Source organism: Erythrolamprus reginae, chromosome 2, assembly GCF_031021105.1.
Source record: "Erythrolamprus reginae isolate rEryReg1 chromosome 2, rEryReg1.hap1, whole genome shotgun sequence".
NCBI classification, from domain to species: domain Eukaryota; kingdom Metazoa; phylum Chordata; class Lepidosauria; order Squamata; family Dipsadidae; genus Erythrolamprus; species Erythrolamprus reginae.
In genome coordinates, this window is record NC_091951.1 from 209,788,173 (window position 1) to 209,803,949 (window position 15,777).

The 15,777-nt window shown below is 37.3% G+C and overlaps 1 long non-coding RNA gene across 1 annotated transcript; it reads right to left on the reverse strand.

Annotated features, from left to right (window-relative positions):
- Window positions 1–3,036: 3,036 nt before the first annotated feature.
- On the reverse strand, window positions 3,037–7,549 carry LOC139161895 (uncharacterized). Its single transcript, XR_011558166.1, has 3 exons — window positions 7,468–7,549; window positions 5,790–5,905; window positions 3,037–3,121 (listed from the first exon to the last, which is right to left on the reverse strand). It is a non-coding gene; the product is annotated as an uncharacterized lncRNA (long non-coding RNA).
- Window positions 7,550–15,777: the final 8,228 nt, after the last annotated feature.

Consider the following 15,777-nt stretch of genomic DNA (forward strand, 5'->3'; position numbering starts at 1 on the left):
TATTAGAACACATTTTTTATGCTGTGTTAAGCTATTTCAGCTCAGATACTTGCCCCTTTGAATAAGGCCTTTGTGCTTTCAAAAATAAATTTAATGTGATGAATTTCCAACACTAGTTTGTGCAGGATAATTAGTTGAAACCTGATATGCTAATATTAGTGACCAAAGAAAGTAGAGTACCACTTGAATACCATTGGTATTAACAAGTTCACCATCAGTCAACTGTAAAAGGCAGCTTTACTCAAACAGCTTATAATTTGTGGCGATACCTCTAACATCACCAAACAATATCTGCCTATCTCAGGTCTTTGAAAGGACTTGATCAGTGGATAAAAATGCCAAATCCAGTATAAACAAATGGCTGACTGGGACCGACAATAATAAAAAGAAATACCAACAAATTATTTATATTTCTGAAGTTTATGATGTGATTGTGAACATTTATGTTTAAAGTAGGAATGTTTACCAAGTTTTAAATAGAAACATAGAAGTTGACGGCAAAAAAAGACCTCATGGTCCATCTAGTCTGCCCTTATACTATGTCCTGTATTTTTTCTTAGGATGGTTATATATTTATCCCAGATATATTTAAATTCATTTACTGTGGATTTACCAACCGCGTCTGCTGGAAGTTTGTTCCAAGCATCTACTACTCTTTCAGTAAAATAATATTTATAACTATAACTTGCTCATTTCTTAGAACACTGCATATCATCCTTGTCCTAAGCAATTATCTTTTACAGATAATTGATTTTTTTTCTTGTACTTTCAAACTATAAATCTGAGACTTTCAGCTGAATACCTATAGATATTTATTTAGTCAGTGATGACAGACTTAAACTGCCCTTATAGCACTTCCTGTTCTTGATGTGATGACTTTCAAGAGATTGCACAATAGCAACATATTCAGCTTAATTAGAGTCAACAGACTAAAACAGTGATGGCAAACCCATGGCACAGGTGCCACAGGTGGCACGCGGAGCCATATCTGCTGGCATGCGAGCCGTTGCCCTAGCTCAACTCCAACATGCATGTGTGGGCCCGCAAGCTGATTTTTGGCTTGCATAGAGGCTCTAGGAGGGCATTTTTGGCTTCCAGAGAGCCTTTGGGGCATGGGGGAGAACATTTTTACCCTCCCCTGGCTGCAGGAAAGCTTTTAGAGCCTGGAGAACGCGAAACCCAAGCCTACTAGACCCACCAGAAATTGGAAAACAGGCTGTTTCTGGCCTCGAGAGGGCCTCCGGAGAGTGGGGGAAGCTGTTTTTGCCCTCCCCAGACATTGAATTATGGGTGTGGGCACTTGCGCATGCGCAATAATGAGCGTGCACACTCTTGGCACCTGAAGAAAAAAGGTTCGCCATCACTGGACTAAAAGAACTCAACCAAACAAGAATTTGCCTTGCTGAAAATGCCCTTTTTATGGAATGAGAAAGGAAAAGGGGAAAAGAAGTACTGTATCATGTTTGTACCGTGTTTCCTGAAAATAAGACCCATGCATGATTTTTCAAGATGCTCGTGATAAGCCCTATCCAAAAAATAAGCCCCAGTTAAGTACATCAGCCCTCAAGGGGCATGGCCATCTCAGAAGGCGGCAAACACACAGAGTCCAATGATATCAAACAGCACTGACGTCCGCTGGCCCCTTGGCACATTCAGGCAGCACAGGTGAGTCCCAGTGACCGATAGGGACCCACAGAGTTAGACTTCTCCAGGTTAGACTCTAACTCCAGAGTTAAACTTCTCCTGTCAGCTAAACAGTGTTGACTAGCGGGCCTGCGGGGGTGGGGTGGGGGTGTTGCTCTGTGGTTGCTCTGACTCTTTGGAACCAGCTGCCTCCTGAGATTCAGACTACCCCCACCCTTCTGGCCTGCCGTAAAGCCAAAAAGACCTGACTTTTCCCGCAGGCCTGAGACCATTGATCTGATGGTATACCATCGGGATCTGGTCATTAACGATATGCATGGTTTTTTTAACTGTTGTTTTTGTTCGTTTTAAATTGTTTTTAATGAGGTCTTAATATTACATTGTGTATTTTATCTTTCAGTTGTGAGCCACCAGAGTCCTTTGGGAGTTGGGCAGCATATAAATTTGAATAAGTAAATAAAGTGCTGTGATTGCCAGGTCAGTCCTCCAAGCAGCAGGCAGGTGTGGGGGAGGGCATGCAATCTGGCCCACTGGATGCGTCACATAGCTGCCCACCACTCCGTCCCAACATCTGTCTTGCCCACAGCTTGTGACAGGGCAGTTGGCTGTGCAGCGTGTCCGACAGGCTAGGTTGTGGGCCTTCCCCAGTGCCTCTGCCTTTGCCTACTGCATGGAGGGCTGGCCTAGCAGTCGCACCGCTTGGACTTACGTGCACTGCGTGATCTGTGCAGTCAAAGACTGTGCCAGCCAAGGCCAAGCAGGCTGCAGCTGCTGCTGGACACTGTTACCTCCGCACTCTCGCCACCTCTTGTGCATGTCCTAGGGGAGCAGGGCAGCAAGGCCTGGTCCCTCTCCATCACTATATTTCCAGGAATATACCATATACCATATTTCCAGGAAAATAAGCCCTAATGCTTTTTGGCTCCCTTGGAACAAAAAAAACCCAAAACCAGTATACACTGACTACATTTGCTAGACATTTATTGATTTTGTATCTCCACAATAAGTACTGACAATAGTTCAAATGTTTTGAAAAAGTAAATTACTGTATATTAATGTAATTAATTTTATTCAGATTATGAACTAGAAAGTGACTTAATTACAAAGGAGCAATAAAGAACCAAAAGAGTGCCTGAAAATAAATGACTATGAACAGAATAGATTTGGATGCCATTTTGCAATTCAAATAAGCCAAATTACTACATACATGCACACAGATCTATTAATTTATGTATTTATTTTTTCTTTATATTCTATCCCCATCCTTCCCCCCCCCATGAGATTACACTTCAGGTTGACCACACAGGTCTTTATACATCATCTCCACAGTATGACAAACTTGCTTGAGTTCGTTTTCAATCTGTCTGATTTTCTCCATGATCTCAGAAAGCTCTTGCAACTTATCATGAATAAGCTTGTTATTATGGTCATAAACAGGAAATACACTTTCCTCCAATTTTTCTGCCAAGCTTGAAACCTTTGAAATAAAAGAAACAGTTAAATTGAACTTGGGCACAGTTCTTTGCCTACTTTGATTTTAAATAGTAATAAATATGTCCACTTACAATAAAGTACGGTAATTAAAATCTGGTGAAATAATAAGAGAGTATAACAAACAGGAACAACTGGGTTGTGCATGCTTCACATATTGGTTGATTGTTTGACTTGAAAGCTGTAGGCTTTAGTATAATATGACAATCATATATTTACACTAAGTTCAGCATCAATATGGTGATCACTGGGAAGCCAGGCTGTCCAGGGAGAGGTGAACTTGCTCAGGTCAAAGATGAAGTGTCATTTTCTGATTCCTTTGTGATGTGTGCATAGCTCTAATCGTTATTAAAATCAAGATTGATATTGTAGTTAGCATATAACTGCACTTGCAGCTCTCCTGCCTTTACCACTATTGCAATGTGTTTTTGCAGCTAATATGGAATGTTGAGCTGTACTTTAATAGAGAAAAACATAAGATAAAATAACAGGGCTGGAAGGATTCTTGGGGTTCTTCTAGTCCAATCCCCTATTTTACTCTTGAAAACCTTCAGTGATGGAGGACCCAGAACTTCTGAAGGCAAGCCAGTCTACTGATTAATTGTTCTCACTGGGAGGCCATTCTTCATGAAAATGTTTATGATTTTTTTTAAAACAGTCAGAGAATTTCCTAATGAGAATTTCTTCATGTTCTAACTAGATTAGATCATGCTTATTTTTTTTCAAGTTAAGCCATGTTGTCAAGATGCAGCCATCATTTTGATTAAAAGCAGAAAGATAATGAAATGAGTTACAAACAAAGATTAGGAAAGAAGTGGAAAGTACAGGATACATTCACAGTGAATTTAGTTACGTTTTTCAGAGTATTTGAAAAACCAGACTTTTAGGGGTTAATTCTTTGGAATAATTTGGAAAATTAAATTTAATAATTATTTGCTATTTCTCAAACCTTTTGAATATTTTCACCACCAGATTTGTTCCTGTTTTACCTTCATCATAAGACTTTCCCTGAAGTTGTTCATGAGTACATGATCTTTCTTCCTATTCTCATTAATCTTATCAATTAGTTGCTGTGTTCTTTCCTGAAGACTTTCAATAGTTGAATCTAGGGCTATAAAGTAATTTGAGGCTTTGCTATCTGGCCTTTCTTCGCTTACATTTGCATTGGGAAGAAGTGTTTTTGGAGAATCTTTCCTATATATTCAAGGGGAAAAAATGAAATGTCATGGTATAAAATTAATAGTTTCTGTGCATAGGGATATGGTAGAACTGATTATATCACAAGTAAAAATATTTTCATAATGAAGTGTACAAATTACAATAATTATGGAGTTTCTTGAATACACAATTCACATACCAGATCTAGTCCAAGAAAATTTGGTTTGACTGCCATCTCACATCACCATATTCAAAACAATGGAAGCCAATGGATTGCAGAGAATAGTATTTCATATAATTTTAATGTTACGTCTTCAGTTTTTTTATTAACAAAATGTCAATAGTGTCCCAATACAATAATTAAATCAATTTTAAAATATCATAAATGATTTCTTTCCATTATCAATTTTGTTTACTTTCATTTGTTTTTCCAGAGCTCTACCTCATGCAGTATGTTTCCGTTGAATTAAGTAGAGCTACATTCCATCAGGCGTATAGGTAAAGGTTCCCCGCACAAATACTGTATGTGCTAGTCATTCTTGGCCCTAGGGAACATACTCATCTCCATTTCAAAGTCAAAGTGCCGGTGCTGTCCAAAGATATCTCCCTGGTTACGTGGCCAGCACAACTAAACACCGAAGATGCATGGAACAGTTACTTTCCCACCAAAGATGGCCCTTATTTTTCTACTTGCATTTTTACATTTGATTTTATACTGTCCAGTAGATTTACATGGTCATATCCCATTAAAAGAGGAAAACATTTTAAAGACCTTCTTATCCTTATGATACAAAAAGAAAAATGACCAATTCTCTCAATCCATAATTTTATAAACCTTAACTTTTCTTTCTAGAATGCTACTTTCATTTGTGGCAATAACTTGTTTGTGCCCTATGTCTACTCTTTTATTCAGGATAGTATTTAGTCCTTATCTTATTTTTATTTGTATAGCAAATTGTGGGTAAACTGCAGCACAACTTCATTTTTTTAAATTGTCAGGAGAATTTGGAAAAACATCTGTCTCTGTTATAAAATGCTATTGCCCAAATAGACAAAATTGCACAAGAATAGTTATTCCAACTGCATTCATATATCAATGTTTAATATAGTCTGTTTGTAGCATAAATTTGTTATGCGAAACTAACCATTGCAAATTGTAAACCAGACTATGGTTTAGATTGTTATTCAAACAACACACTAATACATATGAACAAGATCAAAATAAGACAGAAAGCACATCATCTCTAAAATGTCATTTTAGTTGAGTTGCATTGGGCACAAACCTGCACCATCAATAATATTTTATGTGGTTGTAGCTACTATTACTGTTACATATTTCCTCATAGGTGCAAGATTGTAGGTTTTGGTAAATGTTATGCTAAAAATCAACCTTTTGTGGGGGGAAATCTGTTCATAGATAGTATGGGTATACCTATTTTGGATTCAATTTGACACTTGAAGAGTTTAAAATCTCACAATACTTTTTAAAATCATACCTTAATGGATTATCACTTAATTCACCTCTTTCTAAATCAGTGAAGAATAGATTGTTTGAATTATCTTGTTTTTGCTCTGGCTCTTGGAACTGAAATTCTTGAGTAGACATAATAGCCTTTAAGGAAAAGAGATGTCATCAGAAGGCAGTTAATCTACATTTTTCTTAATCATGCTATTGTATCAGTTTTCTGCAAAAGCCAAAAATAACTGATAAAATTTTATATTCTTTTAATGTAGTTTAATTATAACCTGATTTCAAATATGTTGAACACAATTTGTTTCTGGACATGTTGAGCTTTATATGATAGCAAAACCATTTCATATCAAAGGATTTTCTATAATTGTGATTATTTCCTTTACTCTGAGAATTTGCTTCAATATTTTGACAGCAGTTATCTTTATTTCTATGACAAGATTTCCACAGGTGCACTTGCCAAAATCCATTCACCCATCCACAAAGGGTTGCTCTTGGAATTTCTGAAGTTGAGGAAATGGGCAGTTAAGATTATGAATTTTCAAACTGATTTCCAATGAGTAATTTGTAGCAGTCAGTCTCCATCGTTTTTTTTAAAGACATCAGACCCTGCATACTCCACGTTGTAATAAGAAACAAAACAGAGGTATGTGAATGGATGCCAATGTAAGGGAACGTTATGCTGAGACAGGCAAGTGGTAACCCCCAGATTTTCTTCTTCAAAACTTGAAAATAACAACACAAAGTATCCTAGTGAATAACTAGTTGGATGGAATTGATAGATCTTAAAACTCAAATGCATAGGAAATATCTATTTAAACACTTTCTCAGTCATCAAGCTAGGCAACCACTAACTTTCCTAACCATTAAGCAATATTAAATACTGCTCTCAATTTTCTTAAGGATATCATGTCTTTAAAAAAAAATCACACACTATTTTGTACTTAGAGTACTGATAATGCAGGTAGACCTCATTTAGTGACTGCCTTGTTTAATAACCATTCACAATTATGGCAATGATGAAAAATATCTTTACACCAACACTTGCGTTTATGATTTATGAACTTTATAGGTTTGTAAAGCAAAGGAAAGCTGAAGTAAAATTATAAGCTCTGTGACAGTTTCATTTGGCAACTTCTTTGCTTAATTATTGTATTGCTACCTCTAACTGTAATCACTAAATGAGAACTCCCTTTAAATTCAGAAGAATATGTTGTATAAACAGCTGTGTGTGTGTGTCTGTGTGTATTTGTGAGTGCTTTCTGAGACTGACAATTCATAGCAATTGCCTGGAGTTGTCACTGCAGTTTTCTTGGCAAGATTTTTCACAAAGGGCAAACCGTTGCCTCTTTCTTAGGGCTGAGAGAGAGTGACTGGCCCAAGGTCAGCCAGTTGATTTTATGTCTCAAGCAGGACTAGAACTCAGGGCCTCCTGATACTAGCCTGATGCCTTCAACCACCACACCAGAATGGCTTTAATGAACAGTTTTACCATAAGAGTTAAAATTAAAGTAAATTTATTTATTATTAATTGGATTTATATGCTGCCCCTCTCCGAGGACTCGGGGCAGCATATAAAATAAAAAAGTAACATTCAGATAGTCTCTGAAGAGGACAGAATTCCTCAGAAACATGATCTTGTACAACCTCTACACACACAAGCACATCCATAGATTTATGTAGGAGGAAAAATTGTAGTTTACCTCCTTTGACTTTCTGGCCTGTTTTGAACAATGTCAAACAGATTCTGCCCTGAGGAGAAATGATTCCCTTCGTCCTCTCCCCTCACAATAGTTGCAAATGTGGGAGGGGCCTATGAGTTTAAAGAATCAAACACCTGGGGCATTGTCTAAGAAGGATGCCTCCATTAGCCTTCTTCAAGCTTAGTGACTTAAGCTGAGCCTTTTGGTGTGCCCATCAGCCTCCCTCAACCTCAAGTCCCTCAGACACCTTAGTCTCCAACTCCTATGTTCCCCAGCCAGCACTTCTGTGTGAAGATAGGTGTTTGAATCCAATACCTCTTGCAGGTTATGAACCTCAGGGAAAGCTGATAGCTGAAAGCTCCTTTTCCAGCTATTAGTGACAGGCATACATTTTTCAGTTTTAGTGACAGGCATACATTTTTGTAAGCTAAATTCACTTTATCAGATCTAATTGAATTGTAAAAGTATCTGCCTTTTAATAAAACGTATTACAGTAGCTGGAAAAGGAGCTGCCAGATTACTTGCTACCAGCATGACCCCAGGCTAGAACCCAGGAGACCGAATTCTGGTTATGCTTGAAACATGAAACTAGGTGGGTGACCTTGGGGCAGTTTCTTTTAGCCCTGGAAAGAAGAAGACTTGCAACTATTTATACTTTCTCACTTGTTACATTTTCCCGCTTGAACACAATAGCCAATCAGTAACCTTCATGCAGATGCAAACTTTGGGTGAACTATTTACATTATAATATTGACATATTTAACATAAACCATTTTTGAAAAATCTTGTAAAAATATCCTGCAGGGACTACCCCAGGCAGTTGTCTTTTTCAAGGCACAGGAACATATGCTGACTAGAAGACCCCTAGAACAGAATATTGTAGTTTAGGATTGAACTGTAGGGTCCTTGATGCTCTCTATGCACCTAGTTTGGTAATGAAACATCTGCAAGAAAGCAACCAAAGTCAGGGAGCACCAAGGTTCACATAACAGCTGATAAAGAGTAGGCTTCTATTTCTCATTAGTGCTCTGATTAATACTTGAAATTCCAAAGACTTCCAAAGAAGCAGGAAGTTTTGTTCCCCCCAAAATGCCTATTTCTCTAGAAATAGAAAACATCTAGCCAATAATTTATATTATATTTTTAAATTTTAGTTTGCTATATTGTGCTATCTCACATTTACTCTTTTTTATTTTGTTTTTACAAACATTGCATCATTAATCAGTGTGTGATCCAGGTACAAAATTTTTGTGTCAACATATTTTACATTTACTATTATTTTCTTAGTATATACCGGTATACAATCTACTTTTACATTTCAATTTAATTTATCTTCTATCAAAACATTTTCCTTCTCGCTTAAATTAATTTCATATCACTTTTTATCTATATTCATTCTCTGTCCAGTGATAAAAACACTCCTATATATTTTTTAAAGAATAAAATTTTATTAGATTTATTTACATTTAAAAACAACATACATTCTCTTTTCTATATTTCTCTGACAAAATACCCAACTAAAACAGCTCCAACTTTAAATCAATATGTTGCTGTATCATCTTTTCTAACCACATTCGAATTTGTGCCTAATAATTTCTCACTTCTGCACATGTTCACCAAATATGATAATACAATCCCGGCATCTGGTGGCTTTTCCAACATTTAGTTGATTTTTATCTTTAAACATTTTTGCCAGACTTTCTGGTGACATATGCCATCTACAAAACAGATTCTCTTTGTATGCTGTTGCCATTATTAATTTATAATTTATTTCCCATAGTTGCTGCCATTTATCTAACTCTATCGTGTATCCAAAATTTTTTGCCCATGCTATAATTATTTATTTTGCTTGCTCTTCTTCTAATTTAATGCTAAGTAAATAACTGCACAATTTTTGAATCATTCGATCTTCTAGTCCTGTGAGTATTTCATCCAATTCTGTCATCTCCAAATAAAAACCATATAATTGATTTACCAGACTCCTTTATTAGGAAAAGCTTAAAGGAATAGCTGATAAGTCTTGACAAATGTATGCCTATTGCTTTGACCAATAAAAGGAATGACTCATAATGATTTCTTGGCTCTGGCCTTATCTTATGCAGATAGCATCTTGCTACTCTACCATTGTTTTGACACAACTCAGCAAACAGCAAAGTACAATAAAATCTTAGCCTGTACTTTTTAATATAATTTTTACTAGTTTGGGGGCAGGTTCCTAGGAGGACTAAAGTTCCTTCATTGGTCCAACTAGACATTCCTGGAAGGTTTTTTCCTAGTGCATAAGAACATCAATTTTGATTAGAAACATGAATTGTGCATTGCAGATATGTTTATATTAGTCTGTTGCCTTAACCACTATACTGAGCTAATTTTTGCAAAAACATTTTCCAAATTGGAAGTGCAGTTAGTGGAGCAAATGATATAACAGGATGAATGCCTTTGTGTCTGAATGGTCAAACATTTGGCTTTTCCTTTTTATAAAATATTAAACAGGTAATCCTATTTTGAAAAAAACAAATAGAATCTGAAATTGCTCTGTCCTATGCATTGGCAAAAAGAATCAGAACACCAAATACAGACTGAATAAATAAGACCTTACAGAAAACACTCATTCTGTAAAAGACCTTGGAATACTCATATCAAATGAGTGAACTGCCAAAGCCCACTGTAACAACATTGTCAAAAAGGCTTCAAGAGTTGTTAATCTAATCCTATGTAGTTTCTGCTCTGGTAATCACACACTACTCTCACACTACTAACCAGAGCATACAAAACTTTCGTTAGACCAATCCTTGACTACAGCTCATCTGTCTGGAGTCCACACCACATTTCAGACAAAAACACTTTGGAAAATGTCCAGAGATACCATACTAGAAGAGCCCTCCACTTGCAACAGAATGCCCTATGCAACTAGATTTACAATCCTAGGTTTAGAAAGTTTAGAACTACGTCGCCTTAAAGACGATCTAATCATAACCCATAAAATCATCTGCTACAATGTCCTTCCTGTCAACGACTACTTCAGCTTCAACCACAACAACACAGGAGCACACAACAGATACAAAGTAAACTGCTCCAAACTGAACTGCAGGAAATATGACATTAGCATGGAACTCACTACCTGACTCTAGTATCATCACCTAACCCCCAAAACTTTACCCTTAGACATGTATGGTTTGTTTGAGTTGTGTGATGAATTTTTTATGATAAGGGTTTTAATCTGTTTTTAATATTGGATTTGTACATTGTGTATTGTGTTGTGAGCTGCCCCGAATCTTCAGAGAGGGGTGACATACAAATCTAATAAATTATTGTTGTTGTTGTTGTTGTTGTTGTTGCTATTATCTACTGTTGACCTAACCCGATTCCTAAGAGATCAGTAAGGGGGGGGCATAAATTCCACCAGCATGCCTACTGTCCCTGTCCTTATGTTTCTCTCTTACTAGAATCATGTATATAAACATTGTTATATCTTTGTATTTATTTATCTATCTATCTATCTATCTATCTATCTATCTATCTATCTATCTATCTATCTATCTATCTATCTATCTATTTATTTATTTATTTAGATTTGTATGCCGCCCCTCTCCGCAGACTCGGGGCGGCTCACAGCATACGTACTTTGTTAAATATGTAAAGAGGCTAATGTACAAGGGTTGCCTAAAGTTTACGTTTGCATGAAAGCCGCTGATTGGTCACCCTGTTCAAAGCGGGAAAAAGTAACAACTATCAAACCGCGCCTGTTGCTGGGGGAGAAAGTAGAAACATAGAAACATAGAAGACTGACGGCAGACAGAAAAAGACCTCATGATCCATCTAGTCTACCCTTATACTATTTTTTGTATTTTATCTTAAGATGGATATATGTTTATCCTAGACATGTTTAGATTCAGTTACTGTGGATTTACCAACCACGTCTGCTGGAAGTTTGTTCCAAGCATCTACTACTCCTTCAGTAATAAATACTATACAGTAAATAGTTACAGACATCCGCGCTTTCCTCAGACTTTCGCGCCCGTTTGCTTTGAGCATTACTGATTAGTAACTAGCCGATACTCTGCAGAATAAACGTCTTGAGTTCCAGAGTCAGTCTCCGGTGCGTTTATTTCATACTTGACAAAATAAATGAAAAAAGAAAAGAAAAGAAAGACAGGTGGTGGTAGCAGAAACTACTAAGTTTCCAAAAAGATAAGGAATTTTATAGTGTGCGGCAGATCCAACATATGAAGATCCAGGCGCTTCTTGGAGACGAAGTTTGGGGAAATCCTCAGAATGGTTTTTTTTGGCGGGGGGGGGGCTGCTGACATCCATCGGACCGTCCTTCTCTTTTAGTTTAACAGCTCGAGCGAGCCAAGGGCTATGATTTATCATCTAATGCTGTACTAAAGGGTTGTTTCCGAGAGCTAAACTAGATCCTTCGAGTAGGGAACTCTTCGGTGACATCACAAAGTAGGTGGAGCCTTTCCTCCAGGTTTCCCCGGCGCGTCTTCTGCCAGATTTTCAGATGGAGAAAGGAGAGCCAAGCCAATTGCTTCTGAATCTCTCGCGCTGCGTTGGCCTGACTTCTATCGGGCGACAAGCGCTTTGCCGCTTTCTAACAGCTGCAGCTGCAAAACTTGGAGGAAGACCTCTCGAGCGCCTTCCAGGTGGGGAAATCCAGCCACCCGGGTGAGATTTGGGAAGGGGAGCGAGTGGGGAGAGACATTTCATAACCGCCCATCCTGTGAATTCAAACCTAGCACTCTGGGCATCAAGTAAGAATTATGGTGGGGTGTTCAGATTTTTCCGACCTGCCTTCAATTTGCGCGCAACTATTTACTGGGAGAGGATCTGCTTTGCATCGGCTCGTTGACGGGAACGGGCCCCCAGGACCAGGGGAACCCATTGGCTGCTCTGGCTGGGTGAATGTTTGCGAAGAGCTTCTTGGATCTCTTTTGAACGAAGCTTTTTCTGCCCGTGTACGGAGAGAGATAAACCAAAGCTGATCACTCAGGATTATTCATTTAGAGGGGTCAGATCTGGAACAACAGTTGTGCTGGCCTGTTTAAACCCTAACTGCGTAAGGACTGAAACAACCAGAGAAAAGGGCAGCTATTTTAAGATTTGTAAATCTTGATATTCTTGGAGGCTTATGAGAAAATGAATGTGATTCCAAAAAGTTCTTGCTCTTTGCTCAGCGATCTTACTGACATTAACTAAGACAGCTAGGATAATATTTTTTCAGCAAATGAAAATCTGGGTGTTTTCAATAAATAGGCACCTTGTGAGCATTTTTAAAGCCATAAAATACTGCTTAAAATTCATAAATAGCACTGAATCACACAGAGCAATGTAATATTTGTAATAAAAAAGGAGCAAAACACATCACTTCAAGAGCTGCAGATATATAGATAACATAAGGACACAAACTTTTTAGCATTAGATCACTCACCAAATATTTTTGTGGTGCTTTCCATAATCTATAGAATCAAACCCACCACCTTGCCCCCATATTAAGGGGAAATAAACATTCTTGTTAGACAATGGCAACAACCTGCAAAATACAATTGTTTTGGAATAGACCTTAATTCTTGGCAAAGCCTACAAAATTCAACTTAACCAGAAGTGGCAGGCGCAATCACTGGCGGATTGTGGGGGCAATATGCTGGCTCTGCTAAAAAGTGCTATTGCAAACATGTTGTAAACCCCCCTGAGTCTAAGGAGAAGGGCGGCATTTAAAAAATCAAATAAATTAACTCTGTCTCAATATCATAAAAGGTTATAAGCAGAGCATTTTCCTCATTATTAAATTATTTTATAGAATTCATAAATATTGGGGATTAAGGAAAATGGCTTCCATGTCAGGATATTTGCAGATGGATAAAAGCGATAACTAAGCGAGAATTAAGATCCAAAAGTGATAACACTTTAGAGAATTAAGTGTATAAATAACTGGTCAGGCTCAGTTAGACTGACTAGAGTATAAGATAATTACTTGTTCATTAACAGTAGGCTGTTATATAAATAACAAATTCAAATGGTAGGATAAATGTAATGAGATGGACACAAGTTAATGGAAGCATATAATATGCTTGTTGTTTTAAAAAGTGCAATAGGGCTTGGCAGTTAATTATACCAGAGTGAAAAGATTTGGATATAATTTTTGCAGATGCCTAAGGAAAGCAAATAATTGATTGTATTAAGCATAAGGGGGGGGGGGTATTATCTTATGTATAGATGTAAATTGCTCAGAAAAGGCAAAAGTAACACAATTTTCTGAAATGGGAACTTTGACTAGATTCCTGAGAACTTGTGTGCTGATCTTTAAACTCCCTTAATTCTCATCAAAACAGCTATTCTGGCTGTCAGAGTATAAGAGCTAAAGTACTTCATTTCAGGAGGCCAAGTGGGTTGAGACAGATTGCTGTAGGAAACCATGTTATTCTCCACTTTAACTTCAGGTTCAGGAGGCATTTCACTGGGGATGGAAGACAGACAGTAGGTAACCCTGAGTAATCCCATAAAGTCTCATTGTTATATTCCTGTAGGAGAAGAGCTGTGCTTTCTATGGTAATCAAAAATCAGGCATTTGGTAGCCCAAAATTGAAATAAATTTCATTTAAACATATTAGTTTTGGGGAGCCAACCTTATTAATAATTGCAATACTTATATGGAGAACACTAGATTAGGAAATTCAGATTACACGAGTGCATAGAACACTTTAAATATTTATAATGGCTGTCATTAATTGTTAACCAAATCAATTCAATCCAATTTTCAAGTGTGCCAAATACTGTTCAGCAAATCATAAATCATCTCAAATAAATTTACAGAACACCTTAGATGACCATCACATTTGCAAATCACTGACAAAACTGACGTTGAAGACTAACCAGATTAATACAAGAGATTTTATTAAATTTGCATCTTCCTTTTGGTGTGAACATGATAAATAACTGGTGGGTACTCCACCACTTAGTTTTCCTGCCACATACTTGAAATTGCTCTATTAAAGGGTACAGAAATATACCTCAAATATTAGAATATTCAAGAGAATTAGTGAGTTTGAGATTGATTAGCACTGAATGGTTGTGTTAATTCTTTATTAGTTCTTACAGATTGTCATATGAAGAAAAGCAGCAAGCTATAACTACTACAGTATTTATTTTTGTAACTTAAAAGACTGCCTATAGATCCTGTTTGAATCTAAAGACATAAAAATATAGATGATGCCAGATACTTTGCTAAATATTGATGGCATATAGAGCATTTGGGGTAGAGATATATAGCATGAAGCAATAAATTTGCCTTGTAGCAGGATTTTGCACTGGGATACTGCATCCATTTCTGGTCACCATAATACAAAAAATATATTGAGATCCTAGAAAAAGTGCAGAGAAGAGCAACAAAGATTATAAGGAATCTGGAGGCTAAACCATATGACGAATGGTCTAACAAAAAGAAGGACTAGGGATGATATCATAATGGCATTCCAAAACAACTTTTTAATGAAAATATCCTTAATACATGGTTAGAAATCCAAATGAGCTCATCAGCCCCAAATTTCTGATAAAGGAAAACGATTTGACAAATCCATGTTTTTTCCAAGCTAATAATAACCATGCTAAGCAAAACATATTCCTTCTTGCTTGTGTTTCAGATCCTCCAAGGCTGCGCAGTCTCCGTTCACAAGCAGCCGGGCTCAACGTTGCTAGAGTATGGAGCTTGCCTCACAGATTCAGCTACCAAACATCAGCATCCCAGATCATACAGAGACCATGGCCCTTCTATCCAAGTATTCCTCTTCCTCAGAGCCCCTTTACACTGACTACCAGCCTGCACCTCTTGATTATATCCCTGTGCCTAAGGCTGTGCTTTATATGTTCATGGCTTTCATGGTGATAGTGAGTGTGGCCTATGCTATTGTTGGTCATTTAATCAAGGACCTGGCTCACGACCTAGCAGGTAAGGGAGTCCTGCTGAGACAACCACTTTTAAGATGTACATTACAGGTTTTAAATGGAAGTTCTATTGCAAAAAGCTAAATTAATTATAACCATATTAACTATAGGTAATCCTTGACTTACAACTACAATTGGGACCAGAGTTTACTAAGAGATGCAACATGGATGCGATTACATCACTTAGCAATGGCGATCGTAGCAATTCCCATTGCTGTTGTTAACCACATTCCAGAGTTGATAGTTGTGGAGACCTCACCTACAAAAAGATATTGACAAAATTGAACGGGTCCAAAGACAGGCTAGAAAAATGGTGGAAGGTCTTAAGCATAAAATTTATCAGGAAAGACTTAATGAACTCAATCT